Genomic DNA, 13,263 nt, shown 5'->3' with positions numbered 1-13,263 from the left:
CAACAGGTGAGGTAGGAAATCCCTTGGCACAGTAGTGCCTCACTTCTGTGTCTGGTTCTGGGAGAGGTAATGGATGGTCGGATGGCTGGAGACAACACATCTTGTCCATTGTTTGGTTCACTTGTTTTGGGCAAGGGATCTGCAGAAGCATGGCAAGTTTGGGATCTGGGGCCTTCCTCAAGCTCTGTTTGGTATAACTCTTCATGCAAACTGGCCCTTTAAAAGCAAGGAAACTCAGCTTGTTGAAATTTTTTTAAGAAAGCTTCCTGAAAAAGGCTGGGCTTCTCCATTTATGTAGCTGTCATTACAGAGCATCTGAGCATTTTACAGCCATTGCTGCAATTGTGCTGGTAAGAGGAGGTGAAGCACAGACTTGAAGACTGGCATTTAAAAAGGCATTGCAGTCCCTGCAGTGGCTGATAGTTTCCTGGTGATCCAGAAGTCTTTAGCCAGGCATTTTTCTCACCATAGATGAGTATCTTCAAGCTCATAAAAGTCTTCAGACTGTTACTATCCAGAATCCTGTGGGAAGCAGAACAAGGATTTTAACCCCAATTTCATGAGTTCCCAATATCCAGCATTTTCTGCACATACAAACACTGCCAGCAAGGTACGGCTCAGGGCACAGGGTGCACTCTCTTGCAGGTCCTCTCCAAAAGGAAGAGCAGAGGCAGCAAGGTGATGCACACACTGTTGAGAAGAAGTGCAAATGAGAGATCCAGGGAGGAGAGTAAATGTCACCTCCCCAGGACCCCCAGCTCCTACTGCATTTGGGCAGCGGTGCTTCACCTCTGATCTCAGCAGCCCAGTGGCTGTGGAGAACAATATTTAAAATAGCATGAAGGAAGGACAGGAACCAAGTGCAGGCATCTGGAAAAGTTGAAAGCAGCTGGATTTACACTGGAGAAGAGAGGTGTTTGTCAGGGTTTTCTTTAGGCTGGTTTTCCAGTGAGCACCGTGACTGTGCAAGCTAGGTCCCGTCTTGAGTTTTTGCTTGAGACCCCAACAGTGGCCATCCCCCATGCCACAAAGCCTTCCCAAGAGCTGTTCCCCCACACCCCAGGGCAGCCTGCATCCCAGGCAGAGGTGAGCCACAGGGTGTGGAGTTCAGTCTCAGGGTGGCAACAGCAAATTGTCTTTGCCATTTCCTAAGTATCACCAGGGACTTGAACGAGGGTTGTGACCTCTCAGGTACAGGCAGACAAATGCAAGCAAAGGAAAGGGAGCAGCACAAGAATCCTTGGCACTGCACCCAAAGGCCGTTAGACAGAAGTGGTGCCTTTCTGACGGGTAGCAGAGGCTGAAAGGGCAGAACTGTTACTTGTTGGAGTGGGACTGTCCACCCCAGCAGAAGAAAGCTGTGCCCTCTCGCTTACCAGCTCTGTGAGTAACTCTCCCTTGTAGCCTCTGCTACAAATAAACCTCATCACTTTTACCAGATGGTGGTACAAACTTCTTCACACATCATCTAGATTCAGGCTGTGTATTGATGGAACAAGAGGGGTCTTTCAATGAAGAAGTGGTTTTACCTCATCTCCAAGGACATACCCAACAGGTTGCTGTGTCATCTGCATCGGCAGGATGCAGCCTGAGGAGAAGATTTATTCACTTTTTGCAAAAAAAGAGCATCTCTTTATTCACAGGCCTCTCAGCTCAATATAATCTGGGCCAAGGCTATCCAGTAGTGTTTACATCAGACAAAAACACCAGATATACTTTTGTGGGGTTTTTTTAACCTCATAATTTCCTTTTAATTCATACACCCGTAGATCTTACTCACCTCCTAGCTGGGTCCAGAATCCAACTTTCTTCTGCATTTACTTAGTGTTCCTAACAATCTGGCAGCACACACTAATCGTATACACATGGTTGTAGGATATGACTTTATAAAGCAGGGAGTTTAACAGCCCTCAGTTTTAGTGTGTCTCACACTGCAATTTAACAGCAGAGCAGAGATGGTCATGTCACTGTGTGCCGATGCTCCTGCTTCAGAGAGCACTGCAGAAACAAAAAGTGAGAGGCATCCAAAAAATGATTTGGCCAGTGTGTTTAAAAAGGACTCCAATTCCTTTAATGAGACAGCGTTGACAGAACAAGAAGCACATTACCAGCGTAAAGGGGAGAAATGTCTGTAGGAGATTAATATTTTCATGGGTTTGAAAGTTTTCTCATTAGGGGGATTCATGCTTTTTGCAGTAGGAAAGGAGGACTGGGAAGGCAACTTTTCACCACCTCTGAAAACCTGAACAATTTTTCTTTAAATACCTGAAAGTAGATTTAGGAGCTTAGCACTAGCCATTGAGATTTGTAGATGCTGGCCAATAATAATGACAGATTTTCCCAACTGAATCTTAAATCTATCACTTCTTGTTATAACCTTATAAAATGACAAGCATGACAGATAGTCCTTTAGCACATCCCTTTGTGTTTCTCTAGTCAGTTGTCATCTATCTGTTATTCTCCACATCATTTGTCGTATGTGTAACCCTCTCTTGAGCTCTCAAGGAAATCCCGGACAATTTTAGATCCACAGATGTGCTATTTTGGCAGGACATCTCAGTTGCTGTTCCTCAGAAATAATCCTGCCCTGACACTGGGATGAAACACTGCAGCAGATCCTTTCTGATTAGCTGTGAATTCTGAAGGAAGAAGTCCTTCCACGGTCTTGCCATTGCACTGAAGGACCCTGCTATCTGGAAGGTGTCAGATGAAAAAATCATACTGAATCAGATGCAAATAATTCAGAGATACTTTTGGAAAGTGAATACAATTTCAGATTACTAATTTGCATCTCTGTTTAGCGGAGTACATGAATGTGCACCGAGCTCTGAGCTGCCTTGACAAGGTTATTATCAGCTTCAAACCAGCTAATCTGAAGGTACCTCGGACTCACTGCACTGTCCCTCTCTTCTTGTCTAAATAACTTTTCAAAAGACATGGTCTCACACTCTCTTTGTTTGATCTGTTCTCATCAAATACATGCCCAAAAGTGCCACAGCACATTAACAAACCTTCAAAGCTCTTTAGTTGAGTACTTTAACAGCCAGAGTCCCTGGAGCCCTGGGACAGTAGCAAAGAGCAGAAAACCATGAGCTAAATGTATGAACATTTCTGACAATGTCACAGCATGTCCACCCTTGTACATCCTTCTGAATTTCCCACACACTCTGAATCAGGCCAGTCATTTGCATCTTGAAAGTATAGAAAATTTTACACCAGAAGACAAAATGAAATAGTATAATAATGCTGCAGTCAAGAATACATTTCTACTGGACTATACCTAAATCAGGTCTGACTTTATTTGTATGAATAGCTTATTTCTTCACTGGATATATGGCAATTCTCACATTATGGAGCACTATCATTTAAAATACATATTTGATTAATATCACTCAAAAATTAAATACTGAGATAGTTCAGTTCCTTCCTTCAAATCCACTGGGGAAGTCACAGACAACATGTATAAACTCTTGGAATGGAAAATGATAAAACACCCCGGAGCATCATTATTCCTCACTACTTCCTGAAATCCGTTCCTCAAATCCTCCAAACTAAAAACCCTGTAGATTTATGATTTATCAAGAGGTCCATGGGTTTCTCAGACCATTCACCCAGTTTTGTGAGGAAGTGAGGAATTAGAGAGAACTACACAACTAGGTCAGCCAAAGTTTATGTCTTGACTTAACTATATGTTGATGGTGACATTTTCCAGATATTTATTGGGAGTTCATCTTGGGAGATGCTCATTTTATAGACAAAGGTGGAATTTTCTGAAGCAGGTATGGTCAGTGCTATGTGTATCCTTGCAGAGTAGCAAAACACTTCTGTCCCACCAGCTTTTTCAAAGACATCTGAAACATGGAAGAGTGACATTCAACTCTGTGGGTTAGAGAAGAGAAAGCTGAGATGTGCTATTTGTCCCAGGAAGGTAGTGAAAGTCTATTTCCTTCCTCTCCACACCAGGAAACAGTGTTTCTTGCTAGCAGGGGGTGGACAATACCTGTGTAGAGTCAACCCTGAGGCTGGGAAGTCCAGAGCCTCAGTGCTTTGGATAAGGCAGGTTTGTGTCTCCAAGGTCGGCTGGTACAATTCCTTATAAAGACCTGGAAAGCATTGATAGTTGTCTTCTGCTGTCAGACAGTGTCAGTGTAAATACTAAGGTTTATATTGGCAGCCAGTGCAGGTAAGAGACTGCCTACATGCAAATGGTCTACTTGGAACTGTAAATCTTTTGCTATTCTTTAAAAGGCTAAATGGTCAGTTTATGTAATTATCTAATTGTTCTTAATAAAAGCCAGAAGCGTGCGTGTTGCTTTACAAATAATTTTTTTAAAAGGTCAGGCCTGTGCCTTCCAGTCTGGATTGGACATAACACAGCAAGAGACGGTAATAACCCAGTTGTAAGTGAGGGCTGGGAAGGTGAGCACTAGAAGAGTGAGAGATCACTCGAGGCCTTTTTTGCATACACTGGTTGTTTCCATTCTCAGGAGTCATTTTGACTAGCTGTTTAAATGAAGAGATTTTAAGCAGGACAGTGCTCTGTGGACATGAACTAGTCCAGCTCTAGCTGGAAAATGATTGTCACAGTTGTTGCAGATGCTGGATTTCAGTGCATTCAGATATAACATTCATTGAAAGATAGGATCAATTTTCCCTTGATGAATATATGTTATTGCTGCTTGCTACAGCTGTTCATAAGTGTTTCCAAAATGATAACCACTCTTGCCAGCCCTCATTTTGCTATCATTCTCTTCCATAATGCTGAGAAAAATCATGTAGGCAGATTTTCAGATTATCATTGCTCTATTTTTCTGTAGTCTGCACCCACAGAGGATGTGCCTCTCTTAACTGTTGTCAACAGTAAGTTCTTTGAGGAAATTCCACAGATACTTGGTACACCTGGGAGCACAATGGGATGCAGACATGCAGACTCAACTGACACTAAAGGTTATACTCTTCAATACATAGAAAGATATGGTCCTTCAGATTCCTGTGATTTTTACTGCAATATCTATAGGTATATCTCTGTAATCTAAATGTAAAATCTATTGAGTGAGTGATGCTGAAAGGACATTCTCGTATGTCTGTTAGAACAAGGAAGATTTTATACCTGATGTGAGCCCAGGAATGTCTTGCGCAATACTCAAAGTGACAGCAAAGTACAGTTCACCATTAAGCACAGCGAGCACCAATATATAAAGGAGGAGATGCTACTGTCTGACACTAATAGGTTAGCTCTTTTCAGTTGGACAGGCCTGCAGCAATACTATATTTTTTCTCTCTTTCAAAGAACTTTTAATTTTTTTTCCTTATCACATGTGTCTGCTCATCTGGTGCCCACACAACTTTATAACTTTGAGAAAAGGTTTTTATTTTTAATAACTGTCTGGAGAGGGAAGTAAAGGACTTGAATTACTCTGACCATAGCCTGCTGTTGCATTGTTGTGCAAGAACAAAATTTTAAAATGTGGATGTTAGCACTGGGGTGTTCAAATCCTCAATCAGGGCAACAACAGAATTTCAGAGAAGAAAAAATCTATTAACAAAAGTGATTTGTACAAGAATGTTAAGTTACAGTATCTGTTTAATTGAATCAGTTCTGTTGAAACCTTTTGAAGTGTGGAAATCACTATCATAAATTCTTTACTGTAGTCAGGACAGTATAGCCATAACATGTTTTGGAAACCTTTCCAAGCCCTCCTTTTATCTTCCTTTCTCCTTTGGCGTTAAAAAAAAAAAAAAAGAAAAGGGCAGGAACAGTATCACTGAGTCATTTTTTTCAGTGTCTACACTGCAAAAGAGGGATGCCTCTAGCCAGAATGTTCTGCAGTGCCAGGGTAAGAGTCTATTACCCATTTCGATACTCAGCTTTCTGCAAAGCCTGTGGCTGTAAAATGTGGATGATGTGCTTGCCTTTCACATACCAAGATGCAATACTTTATTTTCCTGTACAGTACTTCTTCCCAGCTTCTTTCTTGCATATACTCAGCATCAAAAAGCTCTTAATAGTTTGCAGAAACAAAGTGCGTGAACTCAATGCACCATGCTTCTAAGAGAACACAGGATTATCTCATTCCCCAATTGTTCCGTCTAAGGCATAAGGTCTACCAACAGTGCATAAGGTGGAAATCTCAGAGGGCTACTCAGAGAGCTCAGAGAGCTACTACAGTGTTGTAACTCTGAGAAGGGTGGATATACTCAAGGAATCAGTCCAAGGTGGATCCTACCCATCAACACAAGGACCATGTACTGTGGGAAGGCACCAGTGACATTAGGTGGGAATCTCTTGGTCCACTTTGTGCTGATGTCTCCAGGAACAGAGATCTGCAGCTGGAATCCACTGGGGGGTCTGACTGAGGGGTGCTTGTCTTTAGAATCAGTAGAAATCTGGAAAGTACAATCAGTGGAGTCATAAGTGCTTGTCATCTTGTCTTGAGCAGTGTCTCTAAACTGAATCAGGATAATTTCAACTTCTCTAAATTCAGAAATATGACTTGCTAGGAGTATATGGAATTTTAGTATCAAGTGAGCCACGAGGAAGACATTTCTAGCCTTAATAATGGTGGAGAAGCAATAAGAAAAATAATAATAGAGTTTCTCTGTATGCTATCACTCTTCTGAGCCCAAATAAATTGTGCTGAGGCTTAATTACCTTCTCACTTGAAATTTGCCGGAGTTCAGATAAGTGGATTTGAGATAAAAGCATTTACGAAAGAGCTTTGCTGGTCCACATAAGGGGCATTTGCTGTAAGGATTATTTTAGATATACATATTCACCTGCCTGGGGGCAAAGAAGTTTTGTGCACTTAAATGCTCCCTTTCTGATTTGGCTTTTGCAAGGGTCAGCTTGCAAAGCTAGCGCTTTCAGTTTTTAAACCTTTTGTCATTATAATGAAATCTAGTTTCAAGAGGAGATTCAAATGGTTAAGAATTTTTAAAATGGGTTTATTTGGGAAAAATATGCTTTTCACTGTAGTTATGGCAGGAAACACTTCTTTCTGCATGAGCTTCTGGCTCTGTGGGCTATGACTCTGGGCTGAGCACAAGCAAGGATCTTTTGTTACTTTTAAACTGTCAAGAGTTCCTCCCATCTGGCAATCAGGATAGTGGAGAACAAAAGGGTGTTTCCAACAAACACCAGCTTCAGCAAAAGCTTTTAAGTTTCCAACCAACTTTCAGTCTGCATAATAAAGCAAAAGGAATGGTACAAGATGTGAAGAGCTGTGCTGTGTAAACAGTTTGTTGTTGATGTGCATTCCACTGCTGGACTTAAGGCTATTTTAACTTGTTCTGACGCAACAAAAGTTTAACATCCAGGCTTCATGTGCTAGCTGATAAATGATGGGGGACAAATTGAAACCAATTCTGTTTGCTCGAAACAACACTGTATCAGGAGTCTGTCAATTAGTTGCCAGCAGAGAACATAGTCATTATATGAGTACCTTCTGGCTATAAAAACTGTCCAGCTACTCTACTAGAAACCTGGGTCTAGAGAATTGCTAGTAGGAGACCGATTTCAAAGCTCGTTAGGCTGAAACTTGGCAGAACAATTCTCAGGCCAGATGTGCATGTTTTATTAAAAAAAATTGTATCAATCTTTTCAAGCACCTTTGATCTAGAACTTGGCAAACAGCTCACAGTTTTCAAGGTTTCATGTGGATGCTTTTATTCCAAACTTTAGGTTAACAGTAGTTTCCAAAAAAAAAAAAAAAAAAAAAAAAAAAGACAAAAAAAGGCCTCTGTTGGAGGCAAAGAGGCAAAGCCTTCAAGATAGCTGCATTGGACTCCTAAATGCTCCCCCTTCCCCCTCCTCAAATATTGCTTACAAATGGCAGACAACAAAAACGCATGAACATGCCTAGTAGACTTGTTACCATGCTTCAGTGCCAAATTGAAACCATGCCACACAATAACAAACCTTGACCTGCAGTGTAATTGCTCTATTTTTCATGGTTTCCTTCTCTGTCCTAGCCATTTCAAATTGCACTGACCTGCCACCCACTATTCCAGACGAGTTACCAGCCAGGAGTCCAGCTTTTAAATGAAACAGGGTTTTAACTTCAAAATGGCATGAGGAATTTAACTGCTTCAAGATGTACCATGAATTGCTAACCAAAGCCTGGAGTGCTACCTAATATATGACATCCCCATGGAAATGTCAGCAAATGCTACTGCAGTACAGAAATAGCAGAAGCTGACTACAGGAAGAGGGGGAATGAGAATGAGGGGGAAGATTATAGATGTACTGGTGAGCTTCAATGCTGAGTTTCCAAAACAGGTCTGCAAATACAGCTAGAGTTTTACTGAATCATGTCAGACACCCAGAGGATTTTAAAGACTCAACAATATGATTATTGATACAAAGTAAAAATGTACTAGATCATTAAAATCTATTTTTAGTGGAAAACTAGTCTTTTAAAGCAGTAGTAAGTAAGCCTCAGTAGGGACAAAATTTCATGCCACCCTCTGAAACCATAGATTTTCTCCAGTCCCCCTGATAGTTTTGGACGTTCCTCTTCGTGCTTAGACCTGGATTAAAGTAAAGGTGCTGCAAATGCTCTCCACAGCACCTTAGCTCCTTCAGATACACAAGGGTCTAATTTTCACTTCCAGTAGTGCTAAGGATATTCTCGCCCAAGTCAGCCCACCTTGGAAATACAATTATCTGCTTTTCTCTGCAGACATCCTGGGGCAAAGTTTTGTGCCATATAAGCCATCTGGGCATCCCAGGCACTGTAATATTTAACGCCGTCATGTACCAGAAACAGGGAGAGCCTGCGGCAGAGGAAAATGCTAGCTGGCCCCAAATACTCCCGACTGCAGACACAGCACATGATTAGATGGGTTTAGTGCAGACCAGACATATGGTCTGGCCTTAACAGAGGAAGCCAGCAGTGCCACTCTGGCCTCCCCAAGGAAGGCTGCTGCCTTGCCTCAGTAGAGGACGGGGGATTGGGGGATGCTAAGGAGTCTCCTTAATTCAGGCTGCCTGGGCTGGGAGGATGAGCCCATATTGCTCCATCAGAAAGAGCTCTTGGGACCTCCTCAGAGCTGGTGATAGCAGAGAAGGGACACCGGCTCTCTGAGCAGTGCAGGTCTCTGGATTCTTGTGCTATCCTAAGGCAGAACAGCACCATTTATGGGGAGAGGCACCTGTTACTCCTAGCTCAAGTCTGTTTGGCCCAGCAGAGACTCTTGCGACTTCAAAGGGGGGCCAGGTTTTTGCATGTCAGGCTCCTCATCATTGTGTCTTGATTAACGGTATTAATAAGGCAGGTGTTTTACCCTGCCCGGTTGGTGTTTTGTCCCTGGAGAGGTGTAATCCAGCAGAGTGAAAGAAGGATGTTCATGTAGTAAATCTTTTACTATTTAAATAGGAAACATTTTTTATGGGGGATATTAGCAGTGTTTAAAAACTGCAGAGCTAAACTCTCCAGGGATCAGACGTAAATGAAGGTTAAGCCTTGTGAAGGCTTCTACCTTGGCTTTTTTATTGGGATTGCTATAGTGACAGAGGCCTTGATGTTTTATAACCTTGACCATATGGTTATGTGGTCTGGGAGAAGAGGGTTTGGCGAAGGGCAGAGGAAAGCAGGGAGGGAAGGAAGGTTGCTGTTATTGCTGCAGTGGAACGAGTATGTTCACCTTTCCTGTTCTGGTGTGTCCTAACCTACAGCACATGGCTACCAATTCCACAGTCTTTATGGGGAAATCGCATGGGCATTGTTAAATCATTTAGCCTAAACTTTGAAAGAGAAAAGTAGTAAGGTGATTAAAGACAAACTGAAGCTACTTGATAATGTATGCTGAGGGGATGGAATTGCCTTTCGTTACCATGTTAGAATGACCACTAGCTCCAGAGTGCAGGGAAAAGGCAAGTGGTGGATTTTTCTGATTTTTTTTTTCAATAGGGCAGCTGCTTATGTTCTTTTCATTATACAAGACACAGATGCAAAAAGCAAGAGGTTCAATGCCTTCTGCAGAGAGGTCTATTAGTTCTGAGCTGAAATTGAACCATGCTAATTTTAAAGCACTGCAATATAGCCATTTTATTTCCTCCAGCTGTGGGCCTTGACTTTCAGCTGGAAAGAAGGGGCAGAAAGACAGGGTGAAAGTAGAACTGGGAAAAATAAGATACTAGAATTGAAAGAAAATTTTTAAATATTGTATTGCCTCCCCCTGGAAATTAATACAATCCTTGATCTCCTCTTAATATTTAGGATTCATGATTCAGGAATTCCTTTTCCACATGAAAAACTTAAATGCTTTTATGGATGTTAAAAAATATGGGGAGTGCCTAGAATATCCTTACAGACTGCATGCAGTAAGGCCTGCTATTTCAGTTCTTTTCATCATAGGCATCAGTGTGAAACCTTTACAAAAACACAAAAGGGAATTAGGTACTTACTTCCTACCCAGTGCTTAAATCCCCTCTGTGCCAATGGAGATCCCTCCTTAGATAAATAACCAAAGAACTCTGAAGAATGTGAAGTTGAATTTATGATACTAGAAATTCTCAACAAAGGCAAAGTATTGAATTTATAGTTTAAATTCGGATTCTTTCAAAAAACCTCACTTGCTAGGACTTGGTTGGAGGTTTCTTTATCAATCAGCACAAAAGTTAAAACAGGATAAAAATCAAGGATTGATTGGCAGGTGCCCATGTGTTTGCCCATGCCAAGTGCTGGCATTTGATTTGGTGATATATATAAAATGCTAGAGAAACTGAGTATTCCTAAATTATCTGTTCACACATTGCAAGAAGTCAACGTCTTTTCATCCTACAGATGAAACAAAAAGTGTCTGTTTCTTTACATCTGTAATGAGATGTGGCACATGCTGCACCAAGGATTTAAAAGCTGAATGCACTTTGAGATCAGCTTTATATTTCTGCTTTTTTACCATCTATACCAAATAATTGCAGTTTAATGCATTGTACTTAAATGATACCAATATTCACTCTGTTATTTTTTGAGGCAGTGAGTGTATCTCAGTCACTGCACACTGGCAGTGTGAAGTTTAGGTAGTTCTAGGTGTGCTGTGCAGTTTAGAAGAGAGCCATCATCAGTAGTGAAATTGTCAAATTATTGGTGAGTGGTAGCGCTCTGGTTTTGCCAGAGCAGATACTTTCTATCTGTATGCTGACTGGAAAGTAACAATAAATGGCAAGCATTACTGAATAACTCCTGGAAGTCAAAGAATGGAGGGCCTCTCTAAAAGGAATGAGGAGAGTTAATTGCCTCACCTTCTAGAGGCTGGAGCTATGGTATTTCTCTCTGACCTGCAAATTTCTTCCAGTCTGTCTATGATACTGCAATGCCAAACCACTAGCAACTCATTACATTTCTACCAGCAGAGCCTGGGTCTGGCAATTCGGTGCTTTAGTAGCCAATATTAACTTATTCTCCCAAGTAAAATTATTTATAACAGGCGTGTGCCTGACATATTTGGAATTTCATTAAGAAGTTTAAAAGCAAAATAAGGCAAAAAGTGGATTTTGTCTGTCTTCTGACAAAGTACATACATGCATACATCCTTTCAAACGAGAAAATCTCATCACTTTCAAAGGAAAAAATTTTCAAAGGAAAAACATATGTTCTTTGTATTAGCATTTAGAGTACCACTTGACTTACAGTTGTTGAGTTTTGTCTCAACTGTTGTAAAAATGCTTGACCATCTGCCCTAGAATCTTCTGCCTTGCAGAGATCCTGAACAGTAAACTCCATAACTTTTGCTGTGTGAAGACTGACTGCATGAATGCCTGGATCCCCTGCCTCTGGGAACAAGGCTGGAAAGGGACACAGCCAGAGCCTAGCTTTGCTGGGAAATGGCCAGTGTGGAGTCTACCTGGTCAGTGCACCTGGGCAGAGAAGGAAATAGAAAACTTGATCAGTTCAGTTCATTCCTTGCCTTGGAGCTGCTTCATGGCTCCTCCTGAGTGTGGTGATTCTGGGCCAGGCTTACAAAACTTGAAGTCCCAAGCTAAGCCCTGTATGGATAGGCATCAAAACAAATATCCAAAGGACTGTGCAGACCTAGGTGTCACTGCTTCCTCTGGAGACTGACTGTGGTCAAGTCTTATGAAAAGGAAGGTGATCATCACTGGCCTCCAACATGCCAGTGGATAACTTTAGGATCTGGGGCTAGCAACTGGATTACCCTTGGGAGCAACACACTCCAAAGAAAAGAAATAATGTGTAGAGATATTGCTATGTTTGTAGTACTTTGTATTGAAAATTATTATAAAATAAATTTTAATTTGTGTCTTGTAAGCCTTCTCAAAGAGTTTTAGTGATGAGCAGACCTCTGTATTGTCCAGTTCCTGGGCTAGGGATATATCCCTTACTTAGTAAACTTTACCTGTAGTGAAAAATTGACAATTCCAACTGTACTGTAGGCAAAAAAAAGGGCTAAAAAATACATGGGAAGTGATTAGACAATTCGATCTGAATTCAAAGAAAAGAAGAATCTCTTGGCTGCTAGTAAAGAAACACTGGGTCCTAGAACTCGGTGCCCTGTGTCCTTTAGCTAGCCAAATTCCAACTTGCTGCCTTCTCAAATCTTCTGATCCTGCTCCACCACATGTATGTTTGAACCTGGTATAAATAATTTTCAAATAATGTTGAGTTGTTTCATATTATGCCAAAATGTCCATTGAGAAAGGCCTCTGCAATGTATTTGCAGGCTGACAGATGTCATTCCAGTCACCAAGCAATAATTGTTTGAACTGTTTTAAATCTGAAAGCCCTGGAGTACTTGGTCTGTCCAAACTCTATTGTCACAGTAAAAAAAACAATAAGCCTTTCTTCACCTAAATAACAGTTAAGAATTCCTTGTATTCCTCACAGATATTTTTTTTCAAATCCTTGTTCTTCATGAAGCTGAAGCGGTCCTCTTATCCTGAGTAAACACGTAAGTAAAAAGATGAACTGCATTCTTCAAGACACATGAGAAGGATCAGATTCATAAAATCATGGAACAGTTTGTGTTGGAAGGGACCATAAAGACCACCTCATTTCAAACCCTCTGCCATGGGTGGGGACACATTCTACTAGACCAGGTTGCCCAGGGCCCCACTCAACCTGTCACTTCCTATACTACATAAGAAATTTCAAAGCAGAAATCTCCCTTTATTTTGATTACTAGTTCCACCTCAAAGTAAATGATATAATGTAAATGAAGACCCAGCTTTCTGGATCATAGAAATAGCACTAAGAGCTATTAAAATGCAAACTAGGCATTTTAGAAGCTCCTCAGAAGCTT

This window comes from Corvus hawaiiensis, chromosome Z, assembly GCF_020740725.1.
Source record: "Corvus hawaiiensis isolate bCorHaw1 chromosome Z, bCorHaw1.pri.cur, whole genome shotgun sequence".
Lineage (NCBI taxonomy): Eukaryota > Metazoa > Chordata > Aves > Passeriformes > Corvidae > Corvus > Corvus hawaiiensis.
This window is presented reverse-complemented; position numbering follows the sequence as displayed.